This window comes from Aphelocoma coerulescens, chromosome 1, assembly GCF_041296385.1.
Source record: "Aphelocoma coerulescens isolate FSJ_1873_10779 chromosome 1, UR_Acoe_1.0, whole genome shotgun sequence".
NCBI lineage: Eukaryota > Metazoa > Chordata > Aves > Passeriformes > Corvidae > Aphelocoma > Aphelocoma coerulescens.
In genome coordinates this window covers 89,406,151-89,427,411 of record NC_091013.1, presented here as the reverse complement: position 1 = coordinate 89,427,411, position 21,261 = coordinate 89,406,151, and positions in this window count along the sequence as shown.

Genomic DNA, 21,261 nt, shown 5'->3' with positions numbered 1-21,261 from the left:
GTATTCTCTTATCAGCTTCACAAGCTGTTAAAACAGGTGGGGCAATGTTCCTTATCTCCTATCAGGACTCATCCTTGAACACGCCCTCGGGCAATCAAGGACACAGGGCATGACATTGTGAGATGCCCCACCCAGGGGGGAGGAGCCAAGCATTCCCACGTGGGTATAATCTGGGGTTTGGAACAGCTCAAGCAGCCCTTACCTACTGTTTTCCCAGAGGACAAGAGCTACCACTGGGCCTTCAGGTGAAGGCCATACCCTTTTCCACAGGATCACTGCTTTAACAGGACCACAAGCTGTTAAAACAGTTGGGGCAGTGTTCCTTATCGCCTACCAGGACTCATCCTTGAACACGCCCTCGGGCAATCAAGGACACAGGGCATGACTCATCAGCCCATTGTGACATGCCCCGCCCAGGGGAGGAGCCAAGCATTCCCACGTGGGTATAATCTGGGGTTTGGAACAGCTCCAGACAGTGAGGTGCAGAAGAAGAATAATTTTCATCACTGGATATCTAGCAGGGCTCTAATTACAAATCACTTTATCAAAACCCAATAGTTATAGACACTGTATATACACTGTACATTTCTAAATGAAAATCAACCCAGATCAGGTTAATTCAGGCTACTTGTTATTCTCCACTCTTGTGTTATAAAAGAAGCAGGGTTTTTGTCAGGGCAGGGGTTCAGACTGCCCTGAAACACTGACTCATCTGCCTGTGGGGTTAAATAAAAATTTCTTACATATTTAGTCTGTGCCATAAGGATTCTCCTTTTCCTTTTATACAAGCTCCTTCTCTCTATGGGTGTGGACACAGATCTTAATTCTAATAATTAGCCCTCCTCTCCCATCTTGAGATCCTTGCTAGCAGCTAGACAGCCTGAATCCGCTGTAATTATTATTAGATCTTGTGGTAACTGGTGTGGAACAACAGCATCAGGTGTAACACTATAGGAAGGTCATATCTTGGCTTTTAGTAAAAGATCTGATGAATTAATTTAGCAACAATATCAAGTACTAAGCCAACTGCATCTTTTAATTAAAAACAAATGTGTGTTATAATTAATAAATTACCTTAGAGGCAAAAACCATTTAATGACTTGTAGGTTAGAGAACAGTATACACAGAAAGAGATGTAGGCCTGGAAAACATATGAAAGGTTTAATAAGAGGTAAAATTTTTCACATACATGGAATAAATTAAAATTTAACCTCCCGAGAGATAAAAGCAATTCTGCCACAGGATAACTGAGCTCTTTATGTATAATGAATTGATAAACCCTGTCTGCCTTATTGAATCCTTGAGTTAGAAAATGGCTTTCAAGAGACTTCTGTTCACCAAAAGAAAGGTCTGATGGAACCAGATATCTTTACTGAACATAACTGTTATAAAAATTTCTGTTAAAAAATTAAAATTAAACTTAGGTATTGCACCAATTCATAGATGTGCACTACATTTCAAGAATAATGTTTGTTTCATTTTGGAGTCCTGCTCTGCTTGAATTCAAGCCAAAATCTACTGAAGCCTCTAATTTTGAATTTGCACCATGAACTTTACAGCGTGCCCACGAATAATCCTTTTAGGCCTAAAATAATTTTATCTAATTTAAGGCAGATGAGATGCCCATACTTGGAGCCAAGTTACAAACTACTACAGAGAATGATTTATTTAAATTATTTTTATGGTAGAGACATGACATTTCTAACTAATCCTAATAACAGATGTGAATCCCCCACGTATATATTGTGATATCTGTGATATACTAAACTACCTAGATGTTTTCACTGCTTCTGCAAGACAGTTCAAAGGGAGATATTCAATTAATAGAGAATAATACAGTGTAATCACAGGCTATCAAAGAAAGAAGTTAAACACTTGAAAGAAAAAAGGAATAATTTTTGGTTATTTATTCAAAGTAGCAATATTTAATATGATACATCAACTATTGACAAAACAGGAGAACATTTCAAGTGAAGAACTGATGGGGGGACTACTTTAATTTTTCAAAATCTGTCTTTTTTTAGTTAAAAGGCCAAATTTCTCTGTTAAGTCTAGAATAGAAAAGATGAGGTTCTTCACAGCAGGGCAATTTGAGATGTTTACAGCAAGAGCCTAGGTCTCCTTGATCAACAAGGAATTTGTCTCACCTAGGTCTTTTCTGTACCCACCTTTACTGATCTCTGTAAGAAGCTAGGATGTCACATCAAAATTAGTGAAATCACCCCTTTTTAGGTATTGGAGCTATAAAAGTAGAAACTAAACCAAAAACTCCAGTTTGAATCCAAACCAGCTCTCACAATTAAAGACTTGAGGGTGTTGCCCACACTGAGGGTGCAGCGTAACAGGAACAGATGATGTTTCAACAATGCAGGAATTGGAGATGGCTGTGAGATTCCTTTTAAATGGTCATCCTGATATGAAATAAAATGGGAATTTTACATACTGTAGGTGAATTAGAAACCCTATATTCACCCTGCACAAACTTTAGAACATCTAATGAAAATGTCTCCAAGTGAAACCGAACAGTTTTAAAGGCGGGGCAAGGATTTTTTTCTGTTTATAAGGTGCCACCTTTGAATTTGAAAGTTTTGGGTCTGTCATCAAAATGTAATTATATTTGGTAATCAAAGTCCAATGCCAGTTCTGAAATGCAAATTAATGAACAGGGAGAAAAACAGGTTTGAAGCCTTTCCATTATATTTTTGACAATTTCAGAATTGTGTTCAATATATTATTCTTAGGGCTAGGGTTTAAAGATCTGCTCCTGTTAGTTCTGATTTTGGTATACACCATGGCAAATGACCTCTTCCTCTGTCTTTTGAGCTGAACTTGAACATGGGCAGCCTCACAAGTCAGCACCAGACCAAAGGCCTTTCCCCTTATCCTGTGGCTAATCTTCTGCTTAGTCCCAGAGCCCAGAAAAGGATCTGATTTAATCTAAGTGAAAGCACCAATCGCTAAAAGACAGTTAAGAACAATCCCTGTTATGCTACCTCAAAGCTGCAAGACATCCTCTTTCAGCACAAGAGAAAATGGCCTAAAGCTGCACAAAGGAAAGTTTAGATGGGGTATTAGGAAACATTTCTTTACAGAAAGAGTTGTCCAGCCCTGTAGAGAGACTGCCCAGGGCAGTGGTACAATCACTGTCCCTGGAAGTGCTCAAAAAACATGTAGACATGTCACCTGAGGACATGGTTTTGTGGTGGACTTGGCAGTGATGTATTAACAGTTAGACTCAATGATCTTAAAGGTTTTTTGCAGCCTTAATGATTCCAGGATTCTGTCATCTTTTGTTCAAAGTCTGTGCTAGTAGAGGGTCAGCATGTCTCAGCAGCCTCAGAGTAGAGGAGCTTATCCTGATTTGGACTGTTCTATGAATAGTGCTCCTTCAACAAGGGTTGAATTAGAACCTAAACCCTGAGTATGGGCAAGTTAGCCCAACCATCATTCTTGTATGAATTAGAACATCTTATAAACTATGGTAATTTATACCAGCCATGATATAGATTGTCTGTCTGACATAGATTTACTCTTTTGATGTGGAATAGTTTTTGATTTGAAATCTTTTCTAAAAATCGGATCTCATCCTATGCTTTAAAATAATTTCTAAATTTTTCAGCATAGAAACGAACATTCACACTTAGGCATTGGGATAGCAGTCAAATATATTTCTGTTTAGGATGATCTCTGGCCTGAGATTTTTCACAAATTTTACATCTGGCTCCCAAATGAGCTCAGATAATAATCAGTGGCTTATGAGAAAGCATCAAGAAACATGTCTTTTCAATCTGCTTACAAGGTCAAAAAAATTCCAACAGGATATAATATACATACACAAGCTTGATGTATTGGAGTGCTGCATTTTTTTACAATGCTAACAGTTTGATGAGACTATCAATTAAACATGACTGTATAGTTAAAATTTCCATCTCTAAATGCAGCTGCAGCTAACAGGACTGCTAATCAAAGCAGTGTTATAATTTAGCAGTGATGAGGAAAGCAGTAGCCGTCAGAAGGGAATAACAGAAAGGAGGCAGCTGCTTTCATATCATTTTAGTGTCCATTTCTTTAATGAGCCTGAGGAGACAATTCCCTGCTGACTATTCATTAATTAATGGAATTTATGAGAGGAGAAGAGCTATCAGCATGCAAACAAGTGGAGAACAGGTGATGACGGTTTTTTGCAGGCAATGAGCATATTGAGGGAAGGAAGCTTTTGAATAAAGCAAATTATCTGGAAGAGATATTTAACAAAAAGCTGAGGTACAAATTCCTCATCTGGGTAGCAATGACGTGGCTTTCAGCTTAACAGGGACATATAATTAAACTCAAGTTATGAAAAATCCATGGTCAGATCTGGGAGAAAGAAGAAAGCTGCTGAGAGGACTCAGCAGCTGTCTCTTTCGCGTTCTGACTTCCACCATTTTGCCATGACTTGATTGCATTAATAAACAGTTGGATAGATCCTACTAGAAAACTCTATCTCCTTCCCTTTTGGTGTTTCAGTGTTATACTAGTGTCTTGCCCTTTGGCTGGGAACTTTGTGCTGCCTCTCAAGGGAAACCAGACTCTTTCCCAGCCTTGAAGATCTCAGGGCACAGACCAGATTGTGCCAAAATCAACCTGCAGAGATTAATAAAGAGAAGACAATATCACAGTGCTGGGCATCAGCACTGTCAGGCTGGACACCCTTTGCATATGGATGGCATCAAAGGGTAGCTGAGATTGCAGATTTGGTTGTAGCCTCATGGTATCTGTTCACAAAGGAATTCTTTGAGCCTTTTTGCACAGCTTGAATTCTTGTAATATTAAACACCCTCAAGCCCGGTTCCAATTAATTGTCTTTGATCAGAAAGTGTAAAGTACTTGAATTTAGACATATCTGTACTAAAGCAAACTCCTGATGATGCTGTTTCTGTCCATTTTCTACCAGGGGTATTTTGTGTAGGATGTGTGAAGAACATAGTGGAGCTCGGCTCTGCAAGTGCAAGCTCCTTAAAGACTTGATGTTAGCAACATATGTAAGAGTAGCCACAAGCCTGCTGTAAACAGGACAGGCTGAGGCAGCAGATACTGGACACGTGAGATAGACTCTGACTGCAGAAGCTCCAAACAGTATCCCACCATGTTTTGGGGATTTACATTATAAAGGCCGTTGTGACAATCACACTCACACAGTACAACACTCATAGAAGTCTGTTCCACACAATCTTGAATCTTCTGCATATGCAGTAGCCAAAAACAAGGATTTCATTTTTGACACTATATTTTACACACAAACTGTTCCACATATGTTCACTGAGTGGGTAGCTATAGCACATGCTTTTTCTGCTAAGGTTTCTAAATGTCAGGGATGTTACAAGTTTTTCTCAATGGCTCTTCTGCCGGGTAGAGATGGAGAAGTAAACAAACAACAGAAAGAGTTGAGCAATTTTGTCCGAGGTCCTTCGTTTTGACTTAATGAAAAACATATCTGGAACGTATCATTAAAAAAAAAAAAAAAAAAAAAAAGCAAACCATTGCAGTTTATATGAGAAAATTTGGAGTACAGGAAGACCCCCTCCCTTTACACAATATTGCTTTATCAAACTTGTAACATCTTAGGGCTGAAGGGAGGAAGAGGGATTCCATTAGCATCATGGAGACCTGGGTAAATAGGGGTAAGGCTTAGATGATAAATAAAGTCCTTGATCCTGTAAGTATATTTAAAGTTAATTTAATTTTTTTTTTCCAATAAATACTCTTAGTTTTACTTCATTGCTCAGATCTCTCTGCATATTTTCTAAAATCTGCAGCTGCAGGAGTCCTATGAAAACCTAATTTTTTATTATAATATAGGTTAAAATAAACAAAACCAAAACAAACAGAAGTCCCACAAAAAACCCAACTGCTAAACCCAACCAAACCAAACCAAACCAAACCAAAGCAAAGCAAACCAGAAGGATGAAAATTAAAATGTATATTTTAAAGAATTGCTTAAATTTTTAAACCAGACTTGAATTTCTGTTTGATTTCTTTTGCGTTTTAAGGGGTAATCTGCTCAATCCACCATCCTGACTTCTTGGGGTGACTCTTTCTGCAGGAAAGGAGCACAGATACACATCATCTTTATGCCAGTATGAAATTCATTAATTGGCTCCAATCTAGTTCAAGACTTTAAAATAATTTCAGTAAAACATGAAATAACAAAAATTAATAAGAGTAATTAGCAAGTAAGGAAATTATAGTTGTCACTTTCTCAGTATTTTCATGCAGGTCTACATGATAGAGAGTGGAAGCCTGTCTTTTTTCACTGTGAAATATTTCATTGATTTCTACTAAATAATATGCAGTTTTCTTGGCCCAGCTATTTTATTCACAGGAATGACCTGTAAAATACCTTGGGGTCAAACCACATGGTGCTAATAACAAGCAGATTATTCAGATTTTAACTCGGACTTTTTGTACTTTGATGAGAAATGTTGAAAATGTTGACCATTTATCTCCTTTCATGGCTGGAAATGTGTGTCAAATGTCATCTTTGATCCAGACAAAATCTAGCTAGTGAAAATATCACAAATGGGAATAGATATATCTTTTAAGTTTGATGATGTATTACAGCAATTATGTTTATCAGAAAAGAGAGGTGGGTTATTGAAGACAGCATGGGCCAGGCTGCCCAACCTTTACAAAGATTTCCACATACCTGGGGTGGAAAAACTAGCAGAATTTTAAAGTGATAATTTCCACAAGAACCCGTGAAAAGTCCATATACAAGCCAAACAGATTCTGGAACTCCAATTATAACCTAAGTCATATCACATCTAATAGGTAAGAAGGGAGAGGTGTTGTTTTTAAGGAGATAGAGAAAAAGAGATGAAATTATTGCTTTCCACTTATTTGTGTTTTTTTTTTTTTTTTTTTTTTTTTTTTTTGGCATTGAAGCAGCTCTTCCACACATGCATGGCCTGACTGTGATGAGCACCAACAAATCAACCCTGAGATTAGCTCTGTTGGTTAGGGCATGGCACTAAAACCTCCAGGTTTGCTGGTTTGATTCCCAGAAGGGCCATTCACCTAAGTGCTGGATTTTATAATACTTGTGCGCCCCTTCCAACTCAAAATATTCTATGATAAGGATCTGGTCATGGCAGTAGGAACAGAACAGCTATCAAAATACAAGCTGTGATGGATATAGGAACTCCGTCCTTCCTTCTGTCATATTCAGTGGGTGCACAGAATACAAACACCCCAAAGCTGATGCAGGTAATGGTGACCTAAACCTCCAAAACCCACTCACCTGGTTGTGCCATATTAAAGCATAAAATTAACAACTTTATCCACTCTTTTCATTTGACAATATTTTTCCTCTGACACAACCCACCTTTCATGAATTGTTAATTGATTTTATACTTAGCTGTGCATCAAAGTTGATGACAGTTAGTTTTAAAATATATTTAGTCCATATCTTGTACTCCTACCTCAATAAAGCCAGATGGATGTCTGAAAAAATCCTCTGAAAATGCAGCCAACTTCCTAAGGGGAAAAAAAAGTATATGTATATATATATATGAAAATAAACACTGTGATCAAAACTATGACTGTGGAATATATGAAGATAACCAGTCTGCTGAGAACTTCATATACCAGCAACAAATCAAGATACTCACCCTTCTCCCCAGCATTTGGTTAACCCCAGCTGCAGATGAACATTTAAATTTTAATTAAATAAATAAGTATTTATTATGTTATTTGTTTCTATTATTATTTTTTTGGTCCCAAGTCTGATCAGCATATGAAACTTGCCTATATATTGCATCAGAAATGATAGAGAAAATTAATAATTATTGAAATACTTTTTTGATCTTAACTTTTATGAGTAATAAAACAACTAATTTCAAAACAATAGCTGAACCTTCTCTCCAGATTGCTGGAAGATATTTTTTTAGTTCCGCAGCATTTTTCATCATTCTTGAAGGTTATCATTGTTTGCTTTTCATATTTAACTGAGACCAAAGATTAATGAAACTAAAAATTACAGATTTTAATATAAGTTAAAAGTATTAAAAAAAATTATATCATCTTACTGTTCTTCATGCAATTCTAAGACTATCAGTAAAAAAAATGAAGGCAGATAATTCCAAGAATGATGAAAAGCTTGACTTGTAGGCATTACAATTCAAGTTTTAGTCATAATATAAGAGCAAGGGGAAATCGAATATATTTGAAGGAAAGAAAACGTAAAGCTTGTTAAGGAAAACTTATTTCTTCATAAGTTTCTTATTGAGCTTCTAAAACTCATTACTACAGGATACCTGTGCAGCGGCCCATGCAAGCACTTAGGAAAGAGGCCTCATGTCTGAATTCACAGAAAAGTAAAACTGAGTGTGCTTTAAGCCCTGCACCCTGAAAATTTTATTTCAGTTCTAATCAGAGAACTTCTCACTCAAACACCTTGGCCTTTGCATTTCTATGATGAAATGACCAAATGAAGTAATATAAGGATACAGTTGGACATTTGTTTTCAACAACACAGGTATGCATCACTGATTGTTCTGGGAGGGATGAAAGAACCTAAAAGCAAGAAGATGAATTATAGCTGATTTACTTTCAGTTTCCTTATGCGGGCATGTCCTTAAAGACTGAGAGCATGAGTCTATATGTGCAGTCTATATTTCAGCACAACTGTTCTCACCACCCCAGTTATTACAGAATAAGCACCCATTTTAAGACCCTTTTAAAAAACATTTTTTCCTAGTAACTAACAGCTAATACTGAGGTCAGTCTTGAGCTTCTCATCAAATTTGCCGCCCAGAGACAGAGCTCCTTGTTTCAGATCCAAGTTCCCACTTCACCTTTTGTGCCTCATTTTGCTTTAATTTTATGGCATAATTCAGAAATACTGTACCAGCACCTTCCTGCAGAGTCGAAGACCTCAGTGAAAAGATTTCATAGTCATAGAGTCATAGAATATGCAGAATTGGAGGGGACCCATCAGGATTTTCAAGTCCAGCTCCTGGCCCTGCGCAGCACCCTCTCCAAGAGCCTCACCATGTGCCTGGGAGCATTGTTCAAACGCTTCTTGAACTCTGTCAAGCTTGGTGCTGTGACCACTTCCCTGGGGAGCCTGTTCCAGTGGCCAGGCCCCCTCTGGGGGAGAAACTTTTTCCTGATATCCAGCCTAAGCCTCCCCTGAGTCAGTTTCATGCCATGCCCTCAAGCCCTGTCACTGGTCACGAGAGTGAAAAGATTGGTACCCACCCCTCTGCCTCCCCTCATGAGGATGTTGAAGACCCCAGTGAGGTCTCCCTCAGTGACCTCCCTCTCCTTCTCTCTGGTGACATCCTATACCTTCCTACAAAAACCTGTAATGCCTGCTGCTCCCTTGAGGTTGTTTCCAAGTGTATTAAGGCATTGACCTCTGCCAGGTACACCGTGGAGAAACAACATTTACAGGGAGCATGAGTAAAGAGGATGTTAGACCTACAGCTGGAACCCATAAAATATCTTGAGGAAGGAAGTTGTGGGGAAAGTATAGATACTAGTTTTCTGAAAACTGCAAAGTGGTGTGACATTCACCAGGAAAGTTTCTCCAGCATTACTAAATGCAGGAGGAGGCAAGACCAGGACTGAGGTATTTGAAGCAAAAGTGAATGTGAGTGAAGCTCGAAATTAATTTCTCTAGGGAGTAAAGATGGGATTGACCACGTTGTCTCTATTTTATCTAAAATGGTGGCAATTTTGTTTTCAATTTTCTGCATTTTTTTTCCATTTTCATATTCTAAAAAAAGATAGGCTGTCAAACAAACAAGGAAAAAATACATTTTTCTATCTTTCCTTTTTCAAATTCCTGTTATTAGAATTGTAAATCCTGGAGGTCCTTTCACTCAGAAGTAGGGATCAGCAGGTGGTTTATGTATCAAAACTGCAAAGCTTTTGTTTGATTTTCAACAAAAAAAAAAGTAATTTTGTGTGGATCACAAAGTTAACCAGTAAGAGATGAAAAATAGCCCAATCAATCCTCCAACACTGCAATTCAGCATTCCGTGGCTGAATAATCAGATCCTTCAAACTCTACACTAGAATTTGCTCTGTAATTTACACGAGATTGTAAACTCCAGGTCACTGTTTCCCCCCATTTCCTTAAGTTTATGTTAGCATGGCTATAACATTGTAACTATATAACAAAATAAAATCTTAAGTCCCATGGATCATGTGAATACAATTTATGAATCATATTTTTGGGACAGCATACTTAGCCCAGTCTTCTTGTTGGTTTTATGAAACAGGCCAGTCCCATCCATAAAACTTGGTATCTATAATTTCCAATTCCTCATACATGTTTATGCATGTTTCTATGTGTTTTAACAAATTTATATTCATATCTAGTATCCTCAATATTTCTATTTACTGTAGCTTTAAATTCATGTGCATTTATTGATTTCAGTTCCATTTACTCCCAGTTCATCTTGGCGTTACTGGGAAGAGAGTCATGCACACAGTTCTTATGATGATTTTGTATGCTTCCAAATAGATGTGAAACTAAACACTGTCGTGACCAATTTAACATAATTTTTCCCAGATATTATATTGTTTCTTTATTTTCCATCTATTACAAATGTCCATGAGTTATTGGAGATGTTTGTTCTTGTGAAGAAAAAACCCCTCATAAATTCCACTGAGTAACAAACTATTTTAAATGGCTGTATATTTGAGTAGCTCATAAATATGCCTGGTTTCAGCCCTAGATTTACTATATTTTTAATTTTCCAACAGATTGGCCATCGTTTTAAGGCTTTCATCTGAAGCCGTTTGGTCTATTTAAAGGGCACAATGTACTTAACTAGTCAAAAGGCTCTTGATCCTATGAATGCACTTTGCTAGTAATGGGATAGTCATTTTCCAGGCCAGTAAAAAGCTATTACTCACTGGAACACAAACAGATTGTGAGAGGGAACGCTCATGCTGATGGCTGGCAGCCTGACAAAGGGAAGTGGGAAATATGGCCCTTTCCTGAATTAAGTTGCACCGACTCTATCTGTTCCAAACATTTGACTCTTTTCTTCTTGTGATGCTTATGACAATAATAGGATAACAGATTTATGTCATGAAGGCACTGACCTTTGTCAGAAGGAACATTTTGACAGGAAAAGATGTGATATGCTGCTCCGCTCTATAGTTCTGACAATGACTGACAGTATGGCCATATATCGACATGGCAAAGCTTATGCTTATGTTTTTATATTGTCATCCTTGGATTAACTCCTGGGTTTTTATCATCTTTTATTACATACAACTTTTTAAATGAAATGCCTAGATAGAGACAATTAAGACTGCTGAGAAGCCTTGATTCACCTCACAAACACAGAAGTGATTTGTGTTCTAAGTAAAGACGGATTTTGCATGAAGAAGCAGCTAAACCTAGAGAACACCGATGCTTCTTCTGTTCCTTTACTCCATGGTAAGGATACTCTCACCTTAAGAAAGGCTAGTTTATACTGCCAGTTTTGATGAAAGTTTTATTTTGATAATGAACATTTGATTCTCATTTTTCTATGAAAGGGTTGGATTTGATGGAACGTGACTAAATTTTAAATTTGAGAAGAGAGGTGTTACTGCAGGGAATTTAAATATTTAGGATATGATCAATACATGGATGAAATTATTTTTCTTTGTCTTCAGGACTGGTGGGTACAGGCTCTTCATCACCATAGCAGCAAAGAAAAAAGCCATATATCCAGGTAGTTAGACAAGGCAAAATGGAAAGAGGCACAGAAAAAGCCATTTTTCCAAAGAGAAGGTGCAAATATTCAGTTTGGAGTTTTTTAAATTATAAATTATGACTTCCCATGTACACTTCAGTAGCCAAACTGATCTGTTCATATTGCCTGTTTTTGCTATGTGAGCACTGACCCTGTATTTGGTGGGGATTGCAGCACAGCAATGTTGTGTGGCACACAGTATTCAAATCTTCTGTATTTTTTTAGTGCAGCATGAGGAATATCTTCCATACTGTGCAGTGGAAACAAAATTGACAGTCTCTGCCTTGATGATCTTATCTTGTAAACTCTTACACGTGAGTAATTTTTATTCACTTGCAGTTTATTTCTGTTCACAGTGAAATCACTGGTGAAATTCCCCAACACCTCCAGCAGAGCAGGATCAAGACCAGGAATATTAGCATAGACTTTTGTGGGAGCTCTCAGAGAACAAATCAAACTGGAAGACAATCAAAGCAACAAAAACTTGTTTTCTGTCTTTCACCTTCCAAGATTTGGATATAAAATTGCCTAGATGTAGCATCACTTTTCATTCAGCTCTTTGAGTGACATATAATGAGGTTTCATTGTTCACTATGACACTTTGACAAATGTTGTGTTACTATTGCTCCTAAGAGTGACTATACAAAACATCCCCACTCCAGAAGCATAGCGCAAATAAAGTGAGAATCCAAATGAATTATGCATCATGAAACGTGAGAAAGGAGGCCAATGTTAACTAATTTCAAAATGGGTCAAACTCATGACAATTTAGTTAGTGACAAATGAAGTCATTTTTCTACAATATTAACCAACTGTGTCCCTCTTGATTTGTGTCCCTACTGATTTGCAGAGCACAAAAGGTCATTTTCCAGGCAGATGGGGAATTTCCCTTGCAGAGGGGAGTTCAGCTTCTATATGCCAGACATAATGAGAACCAATAAATTAGGCAAAACTGCTGTTTACCTAAGATGAAATATTGATGGCCAGGCCCACGAGAATGCTAATGTCTACATTCATCATTTTTTTTTTAAGTCTTGAGATTTAGAGCACAGTAGCAGAAGTTGTGATAGATCTATATATCACAGATACAATAACATTAAAAAAGGTACCAACTGCAGAATGCAAATACAATGCAACTGAAAAATTTCAGTTTCTTCCCCACGAATTTTACTTTTATCAGTTAAATGAAATGGGATGTAAAGCAGTACCAAGCATAGATGGTATGGCTTGAAGTATTGATAGCAGGTTGGAAGATCTTTTCACTTTTATGTTACCAGTGACTAGAAGCTGATATGCAAGATATGTGGCATGATCTGGTGGTCTTTATCTCATTCCCAGATTGTGATGCCATATGTCTCCTTCATATGGCAGAGTAATCTAGGCACAAGCATTGGAACAAACCTTTCAAGACAGGAAGGTACCATATGACTGAAAAAAACAAGTTTAATAGCTTAAGTTAGCAGAACAAAAGTGATCCGTGAAACTAAATGCCTTTAACTCCAAATTTTGAAGACAGTATTCTGAAGGAGAGAATATTTAAAGGCACAAAACCAAGTGGAAAATAAGTTAAAATACAATACTCATTTACCACCAGAACATTACATGCCAATAATCTGGTAATTCAGACAGTTGGAATGGCCTGCAAGAAGCTGTAAGCCCAAACCCATCCTGTTAACACATGCATGGAAATCATAGAAAAGGTTTTTCTGAAGGTTTGGGCACAACTGCAGAACTATGCAGTTACTGGCAGAACAGCTTGTGAAAACAGAGTGCAGTGATTGATGAATACAAAGATGGATACACATATATGACACATATGAATGGACAGCATTTGCATGGATAATACATATGGAGCTCTGCAAAGGAACTGGCCATAATGTTTGTTGAGACCCTATGAGTCAGGATCAGAGGTGAGGTCCTAGGAGAATGACCTAGGAGAAGTTGTGTCAGGCCTCTGCTGGTCAGTCTGATCAAAAAGAGACAGTTATTGAAGCCTCCTTAAAATCTTCTGATCGCTAGTCTTGGTTCTCATGAAAGACATTAACCATAAATGCTAGAAGGGTCACACAACAATCCCAGAAATTTCCATTTTGCTTTAATACAGCTGCTTGGATGAATTGAGAAGAGCCCTGACAAGAAGGGCTTGAAGATACTGGTCAACAAAAAACTTACTTCAGGTGAGGAAAGCAGGGATTCCCCCCAGCCCAGCTACCACAAGAATTTATCCACGGTGCGGTGTCTAGTTTAGAGCACCCTTGTATGAGAGTGATATGCTGAGGAAAGTCCAGCAGAAACCACCAAGAAGATCAGTGATTGGAGCACATGACATACAAGGAGGGATTGAGAGAGCTGAAAGAATTTAGCTGGGTTAAAAAAATAGCTGTCTTCAATGACAAAGGAAATAGAGATAGAGCGGATAGACAGGCTGACCTGTGAGGTCCACAGTAGAAATACAAGTGGCAAAAAGGGAAATTCAGTTTAGTATTAGTATAATAGCTTGTGTGATGGCAGTAATTTAGCCATGGATCAGATTGCTCAGAGAGGCTATGGAATCACCATCATTGTTGAGGGTCTCAGTGCACCCCTGAGAAACCTGGTCTGAATTTGAAGCTGGTCCTGCAGAAAGTTAGACTAGGTAATCTCGGAGAGTCTTTCCAACCTTAATAACTCCACGATTCTTTGACTTTAATTATATAGCAAAGAATGGAACAGTGGAAAGTGAGGCATAACATCCTGATAGTAGGAGGCAGCAGTGAGCGCAATCTTCTTAAGAAGTTTTCTATGGAAATGTTGGTAGAACAGTACTTGGAAGCTGAATACAGTGATTTAATTTTTTCCAACATGTAAAAAAGGCTGTTTAAAGTAGACCCTCATTCTGAAACAACATTCTGAAACCTTCAGCCACTACTAAAATGGAAAAAATAATTGTGTTTACACAATTAAAAAGAAAAAAGGAAAAAAAAAGTTGAGAGGACAATTTGCAAGTAAGACTGTAAGTAGTTTGAAGGGATACAAACTATATTGATCTAAACTTTTGGCTCCTGATATAGCTCCTTTGCACTGATCTGTTATCTTAATGCTGAGCTAGTAAAACTCCTGGGAATTCTCCTTGTGTAAGGAAAATCCTAGCTGGCAGAGAAAGCAAGCATGGCTGGCTTTGCTCCAGGGCACTGAAGAGAAGATCATTTCCAGGGCAGGGGTGGGAAGCTAAAATAGCTCATTATAATGGATACTCTTTTTGACAGTAATGAAGAGGACGATCACCTCTCCATATAGGTACCTAAATATGTCGAGCAGTGAGACTATTGAAAACAGATGTGCACTTCATAGGGTTTGGAGCAAAAGTTTCACTTTAAAAAAAACCCAAACAAAACAACAAAAGAACTCACAATAAACACTGAGTTTTTGAGGCATTTAAATTTTATCAAAATAAATTAATACTATAAAATAAGAATTGTTTGGTCTGTGAGATTTACATTGTTTTCCATTGCAATAATTGAAATATGATGGTGAATTCTGATTTTTCTTATAAATATATAAATCCAAAGAGGTATAATTATTTGAGGGGTTTTTTTGAGCATTTACATGGTTTTCTGAGTGCAGAATTTAGTTCATACGTTTCCAGCCTTCAACCATTTTTGAAGGTCAAGGGATAACTGACTATAGCACAGAAAATAATAATATAATCAACATATTAAGGCACATTCCTTTTGAAATTAAAGACTTCTAACCCCCTAGGATCACATTTCATAAAACACACAAAAGAATTTATATTATTGAGACTAATGAGAAAAACATTAAAAATTTATTAACTATATGTTTGTATTTTCTCAGGATAAACTGCTGAATTCTAGATGAACCTGTCCTGCTTATAAATTTTGTTTAAGAATAATGTCAAGGTATAATTTTCAGTACAGCCCAGAGACTGAAAAGTCTTCCTCTGCCATTCACATTTAGTCTAGTTCTGGATTCCATATGAAATTTCAGACAGGAAGATTTATGTAATATGCACAGAGTGCATTAATCCACTGCACTACAAAGTACATTAATTTTGAATACTATTATCAGTTGGGCTATATGGCATGGTGATAACAACATTATTACCTTTATAAAATGCCTTTACTGATATTGAGGGCCTCATTTTTACCCTCTGGATACTTTATGCAGTTTTGCACATACACATGAATAGGCAAAAATCTCAAAACTTATGTGTGTATTTTAAATATTTGCATTTATGTTTCTTACATTTTTAGTATCATAATATCAGGATGCTCACTAAATTAAATTAGAGATATTTTACTTGTTTATTTTCATTGTTAATCTTTGCAAATTACATTAACCATAGATGGAAGATAATGAAATTAAGTATAGAAAATAGAAGGTAAACCTAACTATTCCTTTTCATTGTTTTATTGTAGATTTAAAAGAATTAGACTAAGGATATAAGGAGAAATTTTGGGCTGGGTAAAACATTGAGTTTTATAGTCAAGATCATCATTTTGGTTTTAGAAGAGAGACTCACACTGTCTGTATTCAGATACTTATTTACCTTAAATGAGGAGGGAAGAACTAGATGCTTCTTAATAAAGTCGAGGCATGTTAGTGTGTAAATCCATCAACCGAACACTCTGACAGAACTCAACAGGTTGATGAGGTGGCCTGGCAAAAACTCCTCAAAGTTCAAAGCAGAAAATACGAGTCCAATAAATATAAGGATTTCTTTTCATAATTAGACCTGCTTTGAGCAGGTGGTTAGACTAGAGGGTTTCTGGACGTCCCTTCCAAAGTAAATTATTCTCTGAATTTAAAATAAGATTTTATTGCCATCTTCAGCTAGTAAATGGATGTGTATAGGATAACACACAAGCTGGAACACAGGAAATTCCAGATAAATATACAGAAACACCTCTTGATCATGAGAGCAGGAAAGCACTTGGAAAGGAGGACAAGAGAAATTATGAAATTTCCAGTCTTAGAGATATTCAGAACTTGGCTGAATATGATCTGAGCATTCTCATATAATTTCGAGGTTAGCCTTGCTGTTTGTGGAAGCCTAGACTTCACTGACTATAAGTTCATTTTCCACTGAAATAATTAAATGATTCTGAACATATAAAATTACCCTAAATTTTCTTTCCGTTTTAAAGTCTTGCATGAAAAGCCCCTCCCAGGAATTCTGCAATTTTTTTTTTTTTTTTTTTTTAATAGAAATATCAACATCTGGTTGCAAAAACACCCCAGAGCAACATTTCTCTTTGCCACACATATTCCCACACATATTCAGTGCATTATTTTACATCAATTTCTGGCTCAAGTTTGCATCTGCAAAGCTGTAAGCCCTTCTGAAAGTATGGCTCTACATGTATATGATCAAACCCACACAATGCATAATCAGTAATTTACCACAGATTTCTGCTGCACTTGTAAACGAAGCAGAATTGGTAGACCTGGAAATAATCAATGATTATATGACCTAATCTAATTTTTGTTTTGTTTTGGATTGTCTCCAAGAAATGCTTATGACATATTAACTGAAAAAAAATCCCTCACACTTTTTTTCCCAACTTCATTCCCCATTTTCTCTGCTTTCTCCCAATACCAGCTGCTTAGTGGGAAGGGGAATGGGGGCTGTGGTCAGTTCATAACATGTTGCCTCTGCCACTTCTTCCTCCTCAGGGGGAGGATTCTTCACCCTCTTTCCCTGCTCCATCACGGGGCCCTGCCCACTCGAGACAGTCATTCATGAAGTTTTCTGATGGGAATCCTTCCCAGAGGCTGCATTTCACATATGGCTTCATCATGAGTCCCTTCCATGGGGTGTGGTATTTCAGGTGGGTCCATCTTGGAGCTGGCTGGCAATGATTCTCTTGGATATGGGGGAAGCTTCTAGCAGCTCAGCAGGATGTCTACAGCCATCCCTGTATTCCCCCACCACCAAAACCTTGCCACACAAACCCAACACATTTGGAGGGACATCGTTGATCAGGCTTACAATTTATACTGCTGGAAATGGTGAATTGGGGCAGAGATAAACTATATTTTTGCCTTGTCACAATAAAGGTTTCATCTTTCTTCACAAAGCCTCAAAACTTCCCTCAAGAAGGGAAATACTGGCAGTGATAATTTATAAAAGGACATTATTAAGGAAACAAGGTAGTAGAATGCTATTCAGTTTGGTTTTCATCAACCAGTGTTTTCTGTGTTATCAAATTGACACAAATGTCACTGAATTGATTCAATATAAAGTGTGTACGTTATGGCTCATATTATTCCCCTCAAAGAATATTACTTTTATATCACTCTCTCTCACCCTTCAGCTTTGCTTCTCAGTAGACTCCATAACATCATGAATGTTTTTACCCAAGCAAAATTTAAACATTAGGAAACATCTCTTTTATGGCAGCTTCAAGTTAATTGTATAAAATGGTAACTGAAACATCAGGAAAGCTAAAGATAGAATAAAGAGGATATTTTTCATCACTATGGGATCTTTCCTAGTTGGATTTCTTCTTTTTTTTTTTTTTTAAATTTTATTTCTTGAGACCTTCTTTAGTGCATTTTAAGTAATGCTGCATTAAAGGTCCATTGCACAATTAGTTGCATTTATTCAGTCTTCCACCACAAATACTAGAATATGATGGAAGGACATGTGTGACCCTCACCACCAATGGTTATTTCAGTTTCTGTTCTTCTTTTATCAGCACTGAGGTTCTAGATTCAGTATCTTTCTCATATTTCCTTTTAGTTATTTGCATTCTTTCAGTAAAAGTGAAATCTGCAGGGGTTTTTCCCTCCTTTTTGTACTTAAACTGTATCATAGCTTTGCTTTGACATCTCCGGCATGTTTTAAGTGGAAGAAGTAGTGAAAAAAATCTATACATTTGTATTGTTTCGATCATGGCTGAAGGGACTTCTTTCATATTATTTCTACTAATAATGCAAATTTTAATATCAAGTTTACTTTAATTTATAGCTGTAGGAACTCAATTCCAATGACTTCAGTGAATTTACCCTGAACTTTCACTGAGTAGAGGCTTGATGCTTGAAGATCATTGAGGTTGCTCTAGATTTACCTCAGTAATATATTAGATAATGAATCTGAGATTTGTTTGGAGGAGTATGAAAGGGGAAATTAGCAGAGGACAATATAAGGCACAATTTCATTACCATCAACAGCATCCCTGAGAAACAAATGGCTTATCTTTTATTTGCTGAGAACATTCTCTGTACAAGCTGGATGGATTCTTGGAAGGGACAAGAAAGTGCAAAATCCAATTTACAGGCACTAGTAGTCCATTGTCATATTTCTGACACATTTCTATTAAAATATTAAGCACAATTAGCCCTTAATGACTCTTTCAACAAACTGCCAGTTCAAATAGCCATGTTTGATTTTTCTGGTCTTGTGTTTGTTATTTTTTTTCCTTGAGCTAACTTCTGTGGCATAAAATATTACTTACCATTTAACAACCTAAACAGCCATTAAAACACCGTTTGAAACAAAGAATGAACAAGGCACATATATCTGTTTATTAAGTCCATTTGTGTATGACATTGGCTTCCAAAACCACCCAGTCTTGTTAATTTAATGATTAGACAATAAAAAAATATGTCCTGCTCATTTATATTAGTGTAACATCTAATAAAACACCCTCCAAGCCAGAACTTGGAGGAGAAATTTATTTTCATATTATTCACAGAGAATTGCTCTTGATATTAATTACACAAGAGCAATGATATTGAATCCATTGCTCTTTAGAGCCTACTGTGCCCTGTAGTCTGACTGATCTTCCTTTTCCTTTTGCAACATATCAGGGAAAATAAGGTAGCTGTGATACAGAACTGGACATGTACAAGCTGAAATGATCCAAAGTAGCTGCAAGAAACACCTACTGAGTCACAGCTAACTATGCTGTGTTCAAGGCCAGGACACTGACAAGAGATGAAAAAAGTCACTACCTAAAGGAAATAAATCTTAGTGTTGATGAGGTAAGGGAAGTTAAGGAACTGATACAGAAAAGCCCGAGATAACTGCATTCTGCCTTAATCAGCTTGTTTAATTTTTCTAGCTACAGTAATTTATGATTTCTTTAAAACCAGGGTGACAGTTCCATTGTTCTGCTGGGATCAATGTTATTTTCTATCACTTTAAGTTTGGTATTGTCCTTGAATTATAGTAGATGATGTAGTATAAACCGAGCATTGTTAAAAATAAAACAAAAATAACCACACAAAATGTGTTTTCTTTGCTCAATCAAGTAGCTATGGTTTTCACAGCTCTTAAATATCAAGAAGCTGGGAGAGGGAAAATGAGACATTTAAATGAAAACATTAATTGGGAAGATGGAGAATTTAAAGAGTTCTTAAACTAAGTTGAGAAGAATTTTGAAGGTGGAAATAAAGACTTAAGGGATAAAAAATTTCAGAGAACTTAGAAGATAATGAAGAAGCAATCTGCCTACTTATATATAGATTTTTCTATCACAGATGAGAAAGGCGGTTTCTAGTATTTTGTTTTAACTTCCTCAAAAAAGTTCTGCCTGAGTGAGGAATCTTTTCAAAGAAAGACAAATGAAATCCAAGTAAAATTGGTGAAACAGCACCACCTAGAAGAGCTACTCCAAATTTTACGTGCTGACGATGAACTCACACATGTAATCAAGCCATAGAAGTTTCCAGGAAGAAGTTCCCTACACTGTGAAATTGAAACGTTTGGGGTTTTTTTTACATCTGAGAAATAGAAGCCCTAACTTTTGTTATTTTCCTCTAAAAGAGTCAAAAGATAATATCATATTTATAGAAAACCAGCCATGGATGCCAAATTCTAAAACTTGCTTTGTTGAAGCTCTTAGAGGTATTTCTGGTGAGATAATTGCTCCTTTTTGTAGAATGACCCCGTAAAATGTTATAAAATAAAGATAACTGAAAGTTTCCCCTGTGGAGTTCAATACGAGAGGACAAAGAGACAAGGACTGTGCAAAGACCATGATCTTTTCCTGTTTCCATGGTGATACAATTCCAGAAAAGATACACCCATTTAAACTAGCACATCCTGCTAAAATATATTGTTAAGCAGATGTAACTGTGCCAGTTAAGCATTGAAATGGAGTTCCCGAGCTCTATTCAAACTCTTTCCATCCCTCCCCATTTAGAGAGCATGAGCTAAGAGGAATCACAACGTAGAAGGGCCACAGAGAGCATGAAGATCCATGAAGCCTCACATTTTGAAAAGGATATGTTTCAGATGTACAATCTCCAAAAATGTCCCACATTCCTTACATATTTATTGTAATACAGGTTTTCTGGATAAAAAAGTCTCTGAGAAGTGTCTATCTGTTGATTAGACATCTTCATAATCTACCTATCTTGCTGCATGCTGGAACTTAAAAGTCACAATTTATTGAAGTCATGAATTTTACTGCTTTGGTTTTGAGTTTTCTCTCCTATGTATGCGCTTACAGTAATAAGGAAGATGAGACTTTTAAATGGAGATAGAACCTGTCTTCATACTAATCATACC